Source organism: Hipposideros armiger, unplaced genomic scaffold, assembly GCF_001890085.2.
Source record: "Hipposideros armiger isolate ML-2016 unplaced genomic scaffold, ASM189008v1 scaffold_198, whole genome shotgun sequence".
Taxonomy (NCBI): Eukaryota; Metazoa; Chordata; class Mammalia; order Chiroptera; family Hipposideridae; genus Hipposideros; species Hipposideros armiger.
Window position 1 is genome coordinate 1,552,108 of NW_017731548.1, and position 19,724 is coordinate 1,571,831.

Genomic DNA, 19,724 nt, shown 5'->3' on the forward strand with positions numbered 1-19,724 from the left:
AACACAAAGAAATAAAATACCACTGAGCCCTATTTTATCCTTCAACCTATGTGCACAAGCTCTCCAGAGAAGACGGTTGTTTTATCCACTAACCTGTAATTAGCTGCCATTTTTATAGCAATTTCCCATCAGGCATTCTGCATCCAATATTGACCTTAGAGAAAATTACAAAACTGCACAATGGAATAAAGTTCTTTTCTATGTGAGTTTTTCAATGCTAGGAGATTGAAAAGTTGACCAGCATAAGTGACTGAAGTTCCCTGATGTCCTACGTAGGTGCCAGAATATCTCCAAGCCCTTGTAAAATTAGCAGTCACCTTTCCTGCCATCTATTGGGTTGTCAGAAAAGTCTGACATATTTTTTCTATGTTTTCCACTGCAAAAATGCATCATGACTTTTCCTACAACCCAATACATGCTGCTGCCATGGTGGCTACTTTCCCCTTTGTTCCTGCACAGTGAAATCGTGGGGTCCTTGCTAGGCTCTTAGGGCAACTGCTGTGAAATAATGGCTAAAGTGATTGCCTCCTAAGGACCACTACCTTGTTTTATGAGGCTGGCAGCTCTGCCAAAAACCTACCATCAGAAAAATGGGCCCTGATGCAGAAACCAACTCTGGGACTGATGATCATAAAACTGCCACCTAAGGAAACTGCCACCTAAGAAAGGTCTCCCACAACTCTGGATGATTGGTAGTTTGCAAGGTAAGACTTACTACATAACAGATAAGGAAGTTATTCAAATGGAGGTAAATGAGTAACAAGAAATAAGTAAGGAAGCACCCTGGGAAATGTCTTGTAACATCTCCTTAAATAAAAGAAAGGCGTTGCTCTATCTTAGAAGGTAGCCTGTTCCCCCAGCTCTGGGGGAAGCGCTGAGGGAAGATGAGGAACCCCTCCCAGCCAGCTGGACCAGCCAAATCCACGCTGGCCATCAGCACTGTGACAGATGTCCCTGCCAGCTTGCCTGCACATTCAAATCATTCATTCAAACATTTCTTGAGTAAGTGCCAACGACAAGGAAGCCACTTCATATTGGCTTAGAAAAGAAAAGGGAAACTCCATTGTCCAGTTTTCTTTTTACTACGGACCCGAAGACTTCAAAGACAAGAGAACAGATCTGTAGCAAGAATGTTTGCCATTTACTCTGAGACTCCTGGTCCAGAGTTCACATAACATAAACACCCACATCCAGGGCGACCTTGTGTTGACTGCAGTGTGGACTCTCTCACTTGAGGAAGTGCGGTTACCATCTGCCTGTTCAATGGGGCACACACCCTGTGGTCCTCTTGGCTTTGCTCCTGGCCTCTGAGGTAGAAGGCCTCCCAGAGTCCTCTCTGCCATCTGTAATTAGCACACAACTTTATTTTTTTTAATTTTTTTTTAAGATTTTTATTGGGGGAATTGGGGGAATGGGAACAGTGCTGGGGAATTGGGGGAAGGGGAACAGACAAGTTGCTGTCGTCTTGTTCTTCAGTCTAGTTGTGGAGGACGTTGCTTCACTGGCCCAAGTTGGCACCATCATTGTGCTCTTCTCTGGCGAGGCAGATCAGTCGCCGGCTTCTGGACGGCCGCTCACTGTGGCTGCTGGCCGCTCACGCTGGCTGCTGGCTACACACGGTAGCCCATGGCAACCCACTGCCACAGGGACTGCAGCCTATGCCGTCGCCGGCAACTCATGGCAGCCCAGCTCCAGGTTGAGCTGTTGTTCAGCATCTTAGCTGTGGAGGGCAGTGTCACTGGCCCTCATATGTGGGATCCGAACCGGGGCCCTCTGGCATCCCAAGCGAGTTCTTAACCATCGCGCCACTCGGCCGGCCCTAGCACACAACTTTAAACTCTGTGGTAGATGGATACTGAACCATGTCCATTTATTCAACAAGCATTATCAAGGACCTACTGTGAGTGATGCGCTGTGGAGGCTAAGATAAACAGGACACAATTTCTGTTCTTAAGAATCTCAGATTTAGTGAAAAATCTGCTCTGGGTGGCCATGGGTTGAGATGACTGATTTATCACTCACATATGGCCAAACACAGTTTGTCCGGGGTATGGCCTCCTTACCAGCCCAACACTAGCCCTCTCAGCACGTATAGACTGTGTGTGCTGTCTACAAGCCAAAAATCAGTCACATGCAAACACACTGTGGCCAGCTCTGTTACACCATTTCATGTCACCTTTAGAAAACCCTTAGAAGGAGGAAATGAAAGGAAGGGAGAAAAGGAGGAAGGACATAAATGCTGCCTTAGATCAAAGTTGCCACAGTCTTAAGACCTGGTGTATCATTTGGAGAGTTTGAAAGGAAAGGAAGATAATGTCTCACAGTGTGTTCCTCATAACCAGTCCCCAAAGATGCTCTGTGGGAATCATAGCACATAACCTAGTATGAATTTAGTATAGCTTTCGGTCTGTTCCACATCCTTTATGCAGGTGAGCAGTCCCCTTATGATAGGGTGAATGGTAACATCCTGTCAGTGGCACCATCAGTGCATTTCTTTTAAGCAGGAGGTGGGACATTTCTCAAGAATGTTCTAATTCCCACACTTCACTCTCCTTTCTCTTTCTGACATTCAAGATCCCTTCAGAGGACCCATTCCCCACCACCTGAACCTGCACTAAAGGGAATTTCAGCCTGAGCACCCTCTCCTCATCTGCCACCTAGGACAAGTCATCTTCTATCTCCAGAAAGTTCTTTTCAGGCGCCAGTCCCTCTGCTGGATCCTGGGTCACAAGATAAAAGACCCAACAACTGCCTGCCCTATGTTCAAGGTCCTGTGTAGGAAACAAGTAAATAGAGAGGTATCCTCCAGCATGCTCAGGGCTGTGCCAGAGAAAGCATGGGACCCCAGGAGCACTTTGGAAGTTCATCTAACTGATAGGAGGTTAAGAGGAGGCTTCCTGCAACAGGTGCCCCACAGTGAGGGCCTGAAGGATAAGTAGGAATCAGTCTAGAGGAGAAGGAAGAAGGTATTTCAAACAACAGGAACATACTTAGAGAACATGTAGACGCTCAAAATCGGTAAAATAGAGGCTTACAGTCAGCCCCGAAGATTCCAGGGTACAGTCCAGGGAGCTGGGCCTCACAGACGCTTAGCTATCATGCTGAGAACAAGTATGGGGGCTGGCGCAGCTCCCCACTGTGTGAGTCAACTTAAAAATGAAACAGCCCCAGATGCCAGGTCCCCAGGGCTGGCTAAAGAGGAAGTGGAGCAGGGTAGATGGCTCTTGAGGGGGCTTTAAAGGTAACTTCCTGAAATAACATGAACCCTAATCGCTCCTTCACAGTTAGAGCAAAGGACAACCTCCCTTGTGCAAAGAAGCAGGTTGTATGCTAATCCTTTCCTGTAAGGAAAGGATTATCAACTCATCTCTCACAAGGAAAAATCACATTCTTCTCTCAGTTGCTTCAATTCTGAAAAAGAGAGAGAGAGAGAGAGAGAGAGAGAGAGAGAGAGAGAGAGAGAGAAAATCCACTGACCCTGAAAATAGCTCCCTCTCCTTCTTCCTGGACAAACCCTCATTGTCACCTTTCCCTACAGCAGGGTGATAATTAATGTTCCACCCGAGAGAGGCTTCGTTATTCCATCAGAATTACCTATTAATTTGCTGGATTCTTTTGATTAAGCGGTGAACTTGTCATTGCTGGTGCGTTGCTCAGAATGTGAAATGTCCTTTCATTTTTACAGGTAAATCAAGGCCTAAACCAACCCGGCCGTTTTCAATTTCCTCTCTTGACACAGTCTCCTCTGTTCTTACCCTTGTGGTTATTCTGTGTTTTAACATTTTAACATCTTCTGTGTCCACTGCTCTTTTGCTGAGTAAACCATTTTTGCTTCATCATTATCTTCCATTGCTCCTCCTTACTCTGTAGAGGAAAGTAAACAGTTCCCATTGGTTTCTAAAATCGGAAAACTGAAAATGTCCTGCTCAGGATAGGAAGGAGGCCTCATTCTAACACTTACATCAAGGGACTTCCCTGCCTACTGGTTTCATAGGTTCTCCCGAGTTGCCCACACTTGGTGCTTTTCTGCAAAAATATTGTTGGCAGGTATATGTACCTTAATCCCGCTGCCTCTCAGGGCTCTCTCAACAACAGGGCCTTCCTCTCTCAATGTGCTTGCTCTGAAAATGTGAAAATCCATCATGGGCAGCCACGGTGGAGGAGGAGGAACCAGATGTCACCTCGATAACCGAGTGTTCCCAACGCCCAGAGGTGCAGTCACAAGGGAGAGTGAAGACACTGGCCTGGTCTCTCTAGTGACAGCTGATCAGAGCCTCTGTGAGCCCCTCTTAGCCAGACCCCAATAGACTGTGACCAGTGCTTAGTGCTGAAGTAGCAGAGGATGCCCTTGGGCCAAAGTGGTCACTGCTATCAGTCAAACTCAAGATTATCCAACTCAGCTCTGTCCCCTGCCCGTCACAGGGCCCACTCTAATGGAAAGGAACTTTCCAGGTGACAGAGAGGCTGAGATTTTGTGGAGCCAAGTCAGGCCTCCTATCACAGGCTGCTGCCCCCTTCCAGTGCCCAGCTCTACTCCTCTGGGCTTTAGTAGAAATAGCCACATAAACCTGGGTATGGCGATATGAGGCTTTAACCTGCTCTCCTGCCCAGAGGCACGTGTGCGGCCTGAACACCAGGTGGCCTCTCCATTATAAAAGCTCAGGGATTTTCTTCTCCTTAACGTGGCCCTAAATCCAGCCTGGCCTCTGAGCAAACTCTGGCCTTAGCCTCCGCCGTGCCTCTTACAGTCTGGATGTTTGTGAATCATTTCCAGGGAGGTTGGCTTTCACAAGAGAAGCCATTTTCCCCTGTTAGAGGAACAGAGACCATTTCAAGAAAGTTAGAGCACAGCTGATAGGGAGGCTGTGTGCTGTTTCCTACTCTGAGGGTCATGAATCTGTCCTGAGAAGTGTTCCCAAAACAGTAACTCACCAGAAACCCATGCGAGCCAGGGGGCCTCTGATGTGAAGAGGGAGCTTTTTCATTCTAAAGTCTGTGGCATTAATATTTAGCTTTAAGAGCTCAGAGCTGGCACCATCACGGCCTCTGGGCTGCTAAGAGTTCACATGCCTGTTCCCCACTCCACGGCATCAGTGGCCTGGGTGCCATGACGGGGTTCCCCGTGGTATTACTATCTAGTTATCCTACAAGTGTGTGTGTGTGTGTGTGTGTGTGTGTGTGTGTGTGCGCATGCATGGGGGGCATGGTGATTAAAAAATGGGAGCCCTGGGGCCGGCTGAGTGATTCAGTTGGTTAAGAGCATAAGCTCTGAGCAACAGGGTCGTGGGTTCGATTCCCATATGGGCCAATGAGCTGCACCTGAGCTGAGCTGCTGCTGAGCTGCCAACAGATGGCAGGATGGCTCAGCTGGTGAGAACACGTGCTCCTAACAACAAGATTGCCGGTTTGACTCCCACATGGGATGGTGGGCTATGCCCAACCGCAACTATGGTTGAACACAGCACCCTGAGCTGAGCGGCTGCAAGCTGCTGACGGGTGGCCGGATGGTGACTAGACTTGGAGCTGAGCTACCTGCGCCCTCCACGACTAAGACTGAAGGATAACAAGTTGGCTGTTCCCCTTCCCCAATTCCCCAACACTGTTCCCCCTCCCCAATACCCCAATAAAACCTTAAAAAAAAAAAACCATGGGAGTCCACATCATAAAGTGCAGCAGGCTTCCTGCTGTAGGCAGCTTACCTGTTTCTAAGCATTTGCCATCTTATTCTCCCCCATAAAGGTTACCCTTCCTCACAGTGTCAGTCCTAATAGCCTGCTGTACCATGGGACCTGGTTCCTGGCCAGAGCCGGCCCCCAGAGCTCTATTCACTCTCCTGTACTGTCTTCCACTTCATCATTTGCCACAAGCAAAGACGGCAGCTGCAGTAACTTTAGATTTGAGCAGTCAGCCTGGAACGTCCTGCTGTAAATCAGGAAGGCACAGTCTGGCACTTGGAAAATGAGGCTCTCCTTCTTTCGGTACAAGTTACTATATTTTCAGTTCCAGGCGGGAGTTTCTTGTCGGCCTGCTTTCCCCCAAATGCTGATGCTCTTCACAGATATCTGATGTGAAAGGCTGCCTGCTGGCTATTGGCACCTTAAAAATGTTTACGTGGGAAATCACCAGACCATTATCTTTCTTCCACACGAGGCCCAGCTTTAACAATCAGCCAGTTGCCCTTTGGTATTGACTTTCTTTCTTCCTGTTGGTTTGGCTGACAGTAGAATGCTGCTGGGAACCCTCACTGCATCTCTGGAGAGCGCAGGGAGCTGGCTATGCCCCTTATCTGGTGATGGGGTCGCAGGAGGGAAAGGGCCACATCTGTAAGTATAAGCAGGCACTCATTTTGTGCAGCAGATGACAGCTTCTGGAGGCAAGAGTTTGAAATTCCCCTTCTCCTGGGAAAACATCTATTTTCCTCCATTTGGTTTCAGCTATACCTAAAAACCAAGTATAAACTAGGGTTCTCGAGAAAGAGAAAGTAATTTTGAAGTCCAGGCATCACAGCTACTTCAGTTCAACAGTGCCCTCCTGCCAGCTACCTGGGCAGAGATCTCTTCACAGGTAACAAAAAGCATGCCATCAAGGTCCTCCCAGGACTTTTAAGCTAAGACCATAGGTCACCAATGAGGACACAAGTGAGGGTATTATTAGAGCTTTGATACCACCTGGGAATACACTCACATCTTTGCACGGGCTAAGGAGTTTAAATGGTGTGATGTGTCTGCTTAGATCATCAAGTTCAAAGTTGGCATGGCAGGAAATGTGACTGATGAGGACATCATAGGGACCTTGTATGCCATATTAAACAATGAAGAGGCATTCAAACGTTTTCGGTAGGGCCTGACATGTTGAGATTTATGCTTTTAAAAGATGACTTCATTAGCAGAGTGGAGGATTTTTGAAAGGGGACATGACTGAAACGGGAAAACCAGTTAGGGGACCATTGTAATGTTTTCGGAACAAAGTGGGCTCTGGCAATAGAAATGGACAGGAGAAAATGCACTAAGGAAACACTTAGGAGGCCAAATCAAATAGCAGAATATATTTATTTCCCTTGGGTGATTTGGTGAGTGTGGTATTTCCAACAGAGGAGAGGAGAGGGAGAGCATGCTTGATGGGAGTAAGGGGGTGAGAGCAGTGGGGGATGAGCTTAGTTTTGAGTATGTTGAGTTTAGGTGTTTGTGGAGCATCTGCAAGGAGACAACCAGCAGCAACAGGGCTGGGCTGGTCACAATGATTTGGGAGTGGAACATAACAGTGGGAGTTAAAACGTTGAAGAGTAGATGCCATCACCCAAGGAGAGTTATAAATATAAGGAAAGAAGAGAGCCTAGGAAGAACCCTGGAAGCCTCTGGCAGAGGAAATTCCTGAAAGAAGCAAAGATGGTGTAGACATTGGGGGACTGTGGGTCAGAAGTTGGATTGGGAGCCAAAGAAGGAGGAATTTCAAGGAGGAAGTGATGAGTAATGTCAAATGTAGCTGAGTGACTTCTTAAGGTAAAAAGTGAAGGGCTGCAGGAATAAAAACCAACTGAATGAAAAAAGCTAAAGCTATTTATTCTGAGTTTGCTGTAGCAAGGGAGTCAGCTACCATCACCTGTATTTTGGTAGAGACTCAAAGGCACACAGAGGAGTGGAAAAGGGAAGGACTTGGGTATACCTAAATGGAGGCTGTTGGCATGGGGAGCTGTGGCAAGCTAACTGGAAGTGAGGCGTCCAATCTATGTGATTTGTTAGGGTTCACGTGTGGCTTTGCCTGGTTGGCCATAAGTAGCAAGTGGGAACAAACATAGGGAAACTCTCAGTTATTAATCAAGTCCTGGCCATTTGGGGATAACCATTACAGAAGTCATTGTTTAGTTTCCTGAATTGTTACTAAGGATAGCAAGCAATCTGGTTTCCCACAAGTCTGACTTATAGCAAACTGGCCTCCGGGGTCATTCATTGTATATAAGGGGATTGGTTTCCCGTGCTGGTTGTTGCAGTTGTGGGTCAATGTTCTATTTTTATTTATGGTCTGGGATTGTCCATCTGAGTATTCAGTCTCTCATGGTACACCAGATTTGGCTTTTGGGAGCCTTATTAAAAGCAGTTTCAGAGATGCCAAGATGGCAGAGAGTAGAGGGGTGAATGAGAGGTAAACACATGCAGACAGAGTATATGTTCCCTGCCCTTTCAAAGACAATTTGTTAACAGAAGGGGTAAATAAAGGGTGATAGAGCTCCATGAAGTGTTTTGTTCTTAACAGAATGAGACTAGGCCTTGTTAATAGGCTGAGAAGCCACTGTGAAAAAGGGCTGAAAATAGAAGACTGCATATTAGATATCTCCCTCTGCATGTGTCATGTGAACCTTGAATTCATCAAATCCAAAACTGAGCCTGCTTTCTCTTGCTACAAACAAGTTCCATATTTTATATACCCTGGATTAGTTGGTGCACTCCTTTCCAATCAGGCAGCCACCCCGATGAGTCACAAAGTTCGCTGCTTTTACCTTCTGAACAGCATGATACCCACCCGCTGCTCTTTAATCCCACTGGTATTGCCTTAGTTTGGGTTCTCATTATTTCTCAACTGCTATTGTGACAGTTTTCAAACTGCTCCTTTCAACCCCTGCCTATCTTGTCTCAAAATTGGTAACTGGGCTTTCCCCTTAAAATTCAAATAATCTCATTTTTTTGCTTACATTCTTTCAATGAAACCCACAGGATAAATTGCAAACTTCTTAGTATGGCATTCATTCATTCACTCATTCATTCACTCATTCCACAAATTGTTATTAAGCACCTATGATGCACCAGGCATCATACTAGGTACTGAGTACACAATCAAGAACCAAATAAACCAACCCCCTGGTTCCTCTGAAATCTGGCCAGTGTGGAAGAAGAATGTTGTGAAATGCCTGAGAGACAGGCGGGCTGGGTGGGTCTTGTAGGCAGAACAGTAGCTGATCTTTATCCCTAGAGTAATTGATGGGTTTTAAACTGGTGGTGGGGATGGTGATATGATCAGATTTTCATTTCAAAACGATCACAATGGCTGCAGTATGGAGAATTAAGAGGCTGGGGCTGAGAAGATAGAGGTAGAAAGCAGTACAGATAAGAAATGAGAGTAAATAAACTCAGCTAGTGATAGTGGAGGTAGATATTTAGGAACGATTCTTAACAGGACTTGAACATGAAGAGTTTGAGCAAGAGTTGTCAGGGATGATTTTTGGCTTCCCACTTGCAGAAGTGGATAATGGTCCCTTCCATTTCCTGAGTTAGGGAACTCTGGAAGAGAACCAGTTGAAGGAGTGAAGGTAGATGCTGAACTTAATTTTAGACAGGTTCTTTTTGAGGTAACTTTGACATACATATCCGAAACCTCTAGCATGCAGTAGGATGTATTAGTCTGAAACCAGAGGAGACATAAACCTGTAAGTCTCTGTCTATAGGAGCTAACTGATGGATGAGAATGCCTGAGATGAGTGAAGAATAAGAGGGGAGGATCTACGTAGGATTGAGCCTGGAAGAATTTCAACCTTTAGTGATTAGGTAGAGGAAGAAAAGCATAACAGAAGAGAAAAAGAAGGAGCTGGAGAAGCAGGAAGGACCCAAGAGAGTGTTGTATTGTGGAAGTAAAGAGTGGAGAGTACATTGAAGAGATTAAAAAAAAAAATTGTCAGTTGGATTTAGCAATATGGAAGCTATTAGTTACTAAGTAGTACTTTTCAACACTTTGTCATGGTAAAGTAGCAAATGATGTTTAAATGATACCAAGGGGTAACCAGGCAAGGCCGTTCAGAGGTAGATGCAACCAGCCCAGAAGCTCTAGCTTCCCAAGGACCCACCTGACTGCCCTGAAGAATAAGGGATTATTAGCTTGGATCACTTCTAGCCTTTTCTCAGCACACCAGTGTGCAGTTGGGAAGCTCTGCCTCATGGGATGACTCAGTTTCCAAAAAGTGACGACCCTGGAAGCCAGATCGCAAGGGGGAGTGAGGGGAGTGAGAAGCAGAGCAGGTACCATTGCCCTACTCTAGGGAGCACCAATCTCATTGTATTCTAAGTGAATGGTGCCATCTGGAGGTGTGCAACATGGTGGTCCTATGGAGGGATGAATGTAGGGTAAAGAAAGAAAGCCAGACAAATATACCTACTTCTTTAGAGAATGTTGCCTGTGAATGGAAAGCCAGGGATGAGACTGTGGCTGGAAGAGAATGAGTTCATTGAATCACCTCTTTTAAAACCTAGAGAAGCATTTATACATTACAAAGCTAAGCAGACAGATACACTGAGGGAATAAAAGCCTATGGAGGTTCAACATCATTACTCACCAATGCAATGAAAATCAAAACCTTAATGAGATGCCAATTTACACCCACCAGGATGGCTAAAATAAGAAAGGCAGTCAACAATGAGTGTTGGCAAGGATGCGGGATTTTAAAATGGTGCGACCACTTTGAAAAACAATTTGGTAGTTTCTCAAAATTTGAAACATAGGTACTATATGACCTAGCAATTTCACTCCTAGGTGTATTCTGAAAACATGTCTGTACAAAAATCTATACACAAATGTATATGGCAGCATTATTCATAATAGCCCCAAAGTGGAAACAACTCAAATGTTCATCAACTGATGAGTGGGTAAATAAAATGTGGTATATCCATACAATTGAATACTATTCTGTTATAATGGAGGTGACACGCTGATTCATGCTACAACCTGGATGAATCTTGAAAACATTAAAATAAGTGAAAGAAGTGAGTTATCAAAAGCCCCATACTGCACGATTCCTACATGAAATGTCCAAAACAGGCAAAAATTCTGTCCATAGAGACAGAAAGTAGATTAGTGGTTGTCAGCGTCAAGGCACAGCTGCTAGCAGGAAGTGACCATTAACAGGTATGGGGGTTCTTTGGAAAATGATGAATATGTTCCAAGATGACATAGTGGTCATAGTTGCACAACTCTGTCACTATATTAAAACCCCCTGAACTGTGTACTTTTAAAGTGTCACTTCTGTAATAACATGTGAAGTGAGACAGCTCTTCCTAGCACTGCCAAAGGCAGCTGCTGATCTAAGTGAAGGGACTTCTGCATAGCTGGTAACTGATCCTCCAGGTCAGCCATACTTGGGCCCTACTGGTCAGCCCCAGGACACCAAAATGCCACCGTACCCGGCTAAAACCATTATATCCCAGAAAAGCTGTTATTTTAAAGCTAAGACTTTTTACATGCCTGTTCTCTCCCTTCAGCCTTACCTGCTGCCTGTGCCCCTGCCAATATGCCCTCCTCCATCCAGGCAACTCCTACTCATCCTGCAAGACCTCACTAGCTCCCCTCTGACTTGGTGAAGGCTTTACTACCCATTCCCATCTCCACCCATAGTGAGTAAGCTGAGTCACTTGTGCTTTGTGCACCACTGTACTATTTAGTAATATCTACCCTTAAAACCTCATCTCATTATATGGCAATTAGGCGTTTACACGCCTGACTCACCACTGGAGCTTCTTAAGAAAACTGACCTGCTCTCACCCATGTTTTTCTCTGAAGCACTTAGCACTGTACCTAAAAAGAAGAATGTTTGGGGGCAAAAGGATGGAGGGATAGAAGGAAGAAGAATGCCTGAATAAGCAATTGGATTGTTAGTGGAGAAGAGAAAGCTTTCAAATGTTACAAAAGCATGCCAGTCTTTACATTAAATACTTAAAAGAAATAACTGTTGTGTCTATGCATTGGCTAAAACTCACCCATGATGTGCATTCATCAATCATGAACAAAGAGATTGTGGGTGTGTTAGTTCCACCACCCTCTTCATCCTAAGGGGTTGAAGTTAGAAAATCATTGAATTTATTTAGTTAGTCTAAATCTGGTTTTTAATGGTTAGGTAGAAAGAATGCTCAATAAATAAATGCTAAGCCTGAGTACAAGAAAGCAAACACAGGCAGTTTCTTGACTCTCCAACTAACAGACATCATTTTGATATGCTAATAGCCATAAGTAATAACTGTAGTGATCAGCTAACACTAAGGAGAGGTGTTAATCAAATTTTAGCATATGTGGAAATGAAATAGCCGATCTGGAATTCTGGGTAATAACCGTTTCAGTACACCCAAGCCCTAAACCTGGAAGTTGTTCAGAGTTGATCTTTTTCTCTAGGCAGTTAAAATGTTTGTATCATTAACAAGAAATACCAGATGCCAGGAGAATAAAATTTACTTAAGACCATACACGCCATGCCAGTGAGTAAATAAAGAAGGAAATACATCACCTATAATTCCACCACCAGGAGATGACTGCAATGAAGTCTTTGGCATATATCCTTCCAGTCTTTAACAAAAGTAGGATTATCCTATACTTACACACATTCAAGACATTGAGCCCTCTAAGTGGAGGAGAAGCACATGACGGTAAAACAAGAGGCAAAAATCCCTTCCTTATGAAGCTTGGTTTTTACTTGGGTGGGGGGAAATATCCCATAAGTGTCATAAGAAAATTATTCATTGTATTTCATTGAATTTCAGACACCATCAGTATCAGTTATTTATTATTGCATAATAAAACACATCAAAGAGAAACCCATTATTTAGGTCAATAATTTTGTTTGGGCTCCCCTAGTGGTTCTTCTGGTCTCTTCTAAGATTACTCATGGATCCATGGTCAGCTGCCTATCAGCTAGGCAGCTCTGCTTCTCAGGGTTTTCTGGCTATCAGTTGGCGCAATGGAGGTAACTGAGCTACTTGTCTCTCATCATCCAGCAGGCTAGCTTGGGGATGTTTATATGGCAGAGGCAGAGTTTCAAGAGAGAGAGATCAGATGGACACAAGGCCTCTTGAAGACCAGGTTCAAAACTGGCCCCTCACTCCTGCCACAATATATTGATCAAGTAAGCTGCAATACCTGGCAGCTTTTAAGGGGTAAGGAAATAGAGAAGCAACAAAATCACATTAAAAAGAAGGGTCGATACTAAGAATGGAATAATCATAGTCATTTTTGGAAACAATCTACCACACCATCAACTGTAAGCTGTACCATAATTCTATGCACTACTATAAAAGAAAGCTGCCAATTACAGAAGACATAGTGATTGTCAGTTGCATCTCAGTGTCAATGATGTATAACTGTAGAAAAAATATGCACCATAAATCAATGAAATATGCTAATTTGAAAGTCGTTAAGTGCTATGGGAAAAATATAAAACCCAGAAAGGTGATCCGGAGTGCTGGCAGTAGGGAGGGAAGGTGCAGTTTCAAGGAAGACAGCCAAGATAGGCTTCAATGAGAAGTTTAAGCAAAGACTAGAAGCAGTTAGGGCGGAGTTATGCAGATATCTGTGACAAGGTAATAGAACAGTCCTGGTAGTCCAAGAATTGAGAAATGTATTTGGAGTGGAAAGAACCACTTTCCACTAAAGTGGAAACTTTAAAGGGGGAACGCACTAAGAGATGTAATCTAAGAGGTCATGGAGACAAAGTGTGGAGGATGTTGTCGGCCATTTTCCGTGTCTTGGACTCTGAGTGAGACAGGAAGCTGTGAGCAAAGGAGCTCCGTGATGACTTTTAATGGCTTACCAGGGCCACTTTGCTTCTGTGTTGAGAATAACTTGTGAGACACAGTAGCAAGAAGGCCAACCGGAAGGCTACTCTGTTAACCCAGCTGAAAGATGATGGTGGCTTTTTCTAGGACACTAGCAACGACTCTGGTGGGGCTGAGATTCTGGGTACTCTTTGAAGGTTAGGGGGTGAAAGGATGTCTCGGTAGGTTGGCTGTGGGCTGTGACAGTCAAAGATGCCTCCAAAGCTTTGTCCTGAGCAATTGGAAGGAGGGCATTTCCATTTGCTGTGAGTGGATGGAGGTCAGGACTTCTTTTTTTTTTTTTTTTTTAGCTGAGCCATCCTGCCATCTGTTGGCAGCTCAGCGACTGCTCAGCTCGGGCTGGGACTTGAACTGCTATTGCTCAGAGCTCAAACTCGAGTGAGCTCTTAACCAACTGAGCCACTCAGCCGGTCCCAGGACTTCATATTTTTTAAATAGACAAGATTAACATTTTTTTATTAAGCATCTAACTGTGTTTTAACCTTCTTTTCTCAATTAAAATGTTGTGAAAGTCATGCTTGTCATTCAGTATTATTCTACACCACCTTTTAGAATAGCTGTGTACTATTTCTTTTATGGCTGTACCATGATCTTTTCAATTATTCCCTAACATTATGGTTTTCCAGTGTTTTATGAATACAAACAAGTCTTCAATGAATATCCTCATAGCAAAATCTTTGTGCAGATCAACAGTTTCCTTAGCAAAATTCCTCAAATTGGAACCGCTGAGACAGAGAGTTTGTATATTTTTCATTGTTTGACCCATGTGGTAAAACTGTTCTCTGGAAAAACTGTACCAATTTATGTTCCCACCATAAATTGGCTGTTTCCTTGCACTCTTGTTTAAGTAAGTGCATTTTTATAGTCAGAGATTTGGATTAGAGAAAATATTTCATGAGATGAGAATCATTTTACTCTCAACACAACAAACATTTATGGAACATCTCCCACCCCTCAGACATAGGCTCCATGTCTTCTCAGGCATAACCTCACTGAATTCTCACAACTGTGTAAATAGCTATTAAGGAATGAGCCCAGAATCGAAAGGGCAGTAAAGACAACGTTAGGGTATGAATCATAGATTCAATGTACTAAAGGGCAGTCACAAGCCTAAATGAATTTGGATCCCCTGAGAGTCACAGAACACCCTTGGGGGACAGGGGCAGACTGGAACAAAGATTAAAGAAACAGACACACAGAAATCCAACAACAGCTCCATTACTCCTGGGCTGGACAAACCAACAGGCAGAACATCAGAGCGTAAATAAAGAGAAGATCAAGACACAAGAGAAAGGCTTATTTTGTGAGCTCTGACAGGTAAGTGTTGTTGAGCCAGGAAGAAATTAGCAGTTTGTGGAGCTAAGAAGAAAGACTTGAACATTCCCTCAAAGAAAAGAAACAAGAACTTAAAGGCGCGTTTAGTTTCATTGTCTTCCCACAATCGCCTAGAAGAGAAGAAACAAGACAGTGGGCCAGAAAATATATACTACGTGGTGAAAGAAAATTATGAAGTAACCAAGGCCATAGAAACTAGGCCCAGGAGCCAGGTGATTAAATTACCAGGGCTTAATCCCCCAGCTGGGGGGAATCCAAGAGGAAGAAGGAGGTATGTCCATAGGTGTGAAAATAAAGCATTACACTTAAAGCAAAGGCATTTTCAGATGGCCTTCAAATGGCATATGGTAACAAGAGTGTAATAAGAGCAATATTACATTGCACATTGCCAGGCATTTCAGACCTGGAACACCTTATATTTGGGCAAAAGGGATGATAAGGCAAGATTGAAATATGCTATTATATGGTAAAAGTTTAATACAGGATAACTGTGAGAGAGGCAGATAGCGATAGTAAAGAAAGGCATGATATCCATGTCACCACATCAGACACCTCGGGGAGCTGCACGGTGAGGGTCAGGCTAGATGGGATAAGAACAGGGCTTTTGGTCTGTGGCTTTGTCCTCTCTGCTGTGCTTCCTCCAGGTTTGCAGACTGGTGTGAACGACTGCTCTTCCTGCCTCCATTCTCACTGGACACCATGGCCTACTGCCCTGACACACAGCATCTTCAGGCCTTGACCTTGTGATTTCCTCCTTCCTGTTTAGTAATAACTCAGCTTTGAATCTTGGGTATTTAAGTGCATCTCAGCCCAGCATCTGGCCCAAGTGGCAATTAACTGTTGTTGTTTTAAATTGAAATGACACTCACATAACACAAAATGAACCACTTGAAAGTGGACAATTCGGTGGCATGTAGCACATTCACAATATTATACAACCACTACCCTATCTGGTTCCAAAATGGTAGTTAGCTTTTGCTGAGTTTAGTAGCTGTAATAGCTGTTTGCTGTCTGGAACCTCTCTCTGTGCACTGGATGAGCTCATATATGAATGCACGTTAACTTAATTCAAGCACACTATGCCCACCCTTAGAGGGTGAGCCCAGCATGGTGCTCAGCTCTATTAAAACACACTTGGCATTGGTTGCTCTTATTTCTCAGGTTTAAAACCTATAAATGAGGTAGGAAAAGGTAGGAGAACAAATCACTGCTGTATTTCATTTTTCCTACACTTAAAATAAAATAACAAAGCCCAATTATTTGAATATTTTCTAGTGTATTCTATACTCCTGATTGTAATGGTTATTTTATTTGTCTTTGCATTCCCAATACTCAGCACATGTTCATCCTGTTAGGTAAATTCACACCCACACACCTGTTTATAACATATTTCCTCAATGTTTCAGGAAAACTCAACTCTCATGTGGTTGGGTTTTTTGTTTTTTTTTCAGGTTTTTTTTGTTTTGTTTTGTTTTGTTTCCCTTAAAAAATGATGTCTAGTAAGAAGAAGAAAGATGAGTAAGAAGAAGAAATACTGTCAGGGAGAAACTGCTTTCAGATGTGGAAAGGACCTATGAGAACATTTTATACCCTTGATTTACACATGAATCTAGAGAGAAGTAAAATCATGCCACCTGGAGAAGAAACACCATCTGCCCATGTTTGCAGAGCTCACCTGGAAAGCAAAAATCCACGTCTCCCTCCCGACTGAACAGAGTAAGGGTAAGAGGGATCGAGGTTGCTGAGGACAGCCCCAGGTGGAAAAGCTGCATCTGAAATGTCCCTGCCAGACAGAGGCTCACCTGTTTGGGGTTATAATCAGCAACTATGCCAATGCACCTTCACCCACAAGCAAACTGAGGCCAAACAGGGCAGGGATGCAGGATGAGGCCAGAGTCCGAGGCTGTGTGCACCCAGCCCTCCTGCCCATCTGCATTTCTCAGAGCGGATTTGCCTGCATGTGCTGTTACAGCAATGTCACAGACATTCACAATAAGTCCTTCACAACAGGACTTATTGTCTCAAAATAAAAATAAGTCCATACATTTAATTTTTCAGAAATTTATTTTCCTGTACTTTCTGTAAAGTCCAAGATCAAGTTGCCAGCAGGGTTGCTATCTGGTGAGAACTTTCCCTTTGGGTTGAAGATGTCCACCTTCTGACTGTACTCACATGGCCTTTCCTTAGCACGAGAGAGAGAGAGAGAGAGAGAGAGAGAGAGAGAATACTGTGTGCTGTGTCTTCTTATAAGGTTATAAGGACACTAATCCTCTGGGATCAGGGCCCTACCTATGACCTCATTTAACCTCATTACTTCTTAGAAGCCCCACCTCCATATACAGCACACTGTGAGTTAGGGTATCAACTTATGAATTTTGGCAGGACACATTCAGTCCTTGACACAGAGCATGCAGAACTCATGTGGCTTAGAACAGATGCTCTTTTAAAAAACAAACAAGAATGCACATTTTAGACCACAAAGTGAGTATTTTCCATAGCCATAGTCGTGTTAGGCATCAGGTGGGCCCATAACCTTTTGTCATGATGCGGCAGAGGCACAGAATCAATATCTTCTCCAGGCCCCTTCCACCAAATTTGAAGCCAAACTCCAGGTTTTGGACACCAAGTCCAGGCCTGAAAATGTCAGCTCTTCCGAGTCCTGCGAAGTGCAGTGGCTGATTGGAGTGAGGGGATTTCTGCACAGCTGGTAACTGCTGCTCTGGGACTATGACACCTGGGCCCTACTGGTCAGCCCCAGGAGGAGCCTGAAACAATGGACACAAAATGCCACTGCACTCAGCTAAAAGCATTAGGCAAAGGGCTGGTGGCAGCTTCTAGGGGGCCAAAACACACTCCTGACCCGACCTTGGTCAAGTCCATCTGGCCCTCACCATTGTGGCGGGAACTCCCAGCGCCATTACGGGAAGCTTGGGTGGTTCTACTTGTTTTGGCAAATAAAAACCTGGTAAGAAATAACAGGAAAAGATGATGTATGTGACAAAAGAAATGTAGAGTACACCAATCTCCCAGATTTTTCCAGCCACCCTTCCACAACCAGAACTGCCTGGAATCGCTTTCCTAGTTGTCCTATATGTCGCTGTCTATTAAATAGTAAACACACACTCTGGAGGGAAGATTTACTCTTTTATATCAACACATGCTCCTTCCTGTGGAGTAACCGGAGCTCCTTCCTCAGAATACTGGATACATTTCATAAACACTTCTTCACAAGCCCTTCCCAGGAGCTGTTTCCACGTCTGGACTTACACTCTGAATTTCGCTCCCAGATTTATGACGGCTCTCAAGCAGTGGGATGCCAAATTTATTACCGAATTTAGTCTCTCCTTCCTCCGTAGGCTCCTCAGTTTTAAAAGAAAAAGAAAACAAACCTTTTTCTCAGCGCTTTACAACAATGGTCACATCTTTACACACTGGTAAAGATGGCACTTATACGGAATATTCTGACCAAATATGAAAAATGTGCAGTGACGTCAAGCCAGTGATTAAAACACTGATCAGAAACACTGATCAAGAAATATTTTTACAAAGGACTTTCACACAGAGCAGCTAATTAGAATCCACAGAGCCCGAAGACATGAGCTAGGGTTGAATACAAGTCATAAGGGTATGACTGAAGTCACATAGACCTGGGTTCAAGTCCAAGCTCTGCTACTTACCAGCTGCGAGAACTTGGACCAATTACTTAAATTCCCAACTTTAGATTCCTCTTTGGTGAAAGTGAGGTGATAATTTCACCTTGCAAGTCTACTGAGAACTCAATAGGGTTATGTGATGGTTTCCTTAGCCCACTGTGCATAGAGCAATCATGGGAGCTTTAAAAATGTAAGTGCCTAGGTTCCTGTTGTTAGTTGAATATTGTCCCCCAAATTTATGTCCACGTGGAAACTCAGAGTGTGACCTTATTTGGAAAACTGGCCTTTGCTGATATAATTAAAGTAAGGATCAAGACAAGATTATCCCAAATAAAGGTAGAGTCCAAATTCAATGGGAGTGTCCTTGTAAGAGACAGAAAAGGAGACCATGAGAAGACAGGGGCAGAGATTGAACTGATGTGTCTACAGGTGCAGGAATGCCCAGGGTTGCCTGCAGCCACCAGAAGCCAGGAGAAAGACATAGAAAGGATTAGTCCTGTGAGCCTCTACAAGGAGCCAACCCTGCCGACACCTTAACTGCTAACTGCTAGCCTCCAGAACTCTAAGAGAATATATTTCTGTTGTTTTAAGCTACCAAGTTTCTGCTCATTTGTTACAGAAGCCCTAGGAAACCCAGTGACTCTGATTTAATTGTAGGCATTACATATGTCTAGGGTGCTTGTCAGGTGCCAACAGTTGTTCTAGGTCTGTGATGGCCACAACACCATAGCCACTAGCCCCATGTGGCTGTTGAGCAGTTGAAATGTGGCTAGTGTGAGTTGAGATGTGCTCTAAAATACACATTGGATTTCAAAGACGCTGGGAAAAGTAAAATATCTCATTAATAATTGTCTATTGATCGCATGTTGAAATAACATTTTAGACATATTGGATAAAACGATAAAAGTTTGGATATATTTGTTTATATGGATTAAAATTAATTTTACTTGTTTCTTTTTTCACTTTTTAAATGTAGCTACTAGATGATTTTAAATTACACATCTGACTCATGTGATATTTCTCTTGGGCAGCACTGTTCCAAACACTGGGAATATAGTGATGCACAAAGTTCCTGCCTTCTGGGGTCTCACATTCCAGCAATTTCACCTGGGACAGGACAGTGGGGAGTGGTCAGGAAAGACTTCCCACAGGGTAT

General features: G+C 44.0%; 1 pseudogene; it reads right to left on the reverse strand.

The window, feature by feature from the left end:
• The window catches only part of LOC109388454 (40S ribosomal protein SA-like), a 37,739-nt pseudogene that overhangs the window by 5,091 nt on the left and 12,924 nt on the right, over positions 1 to 19,724 (reverse strand).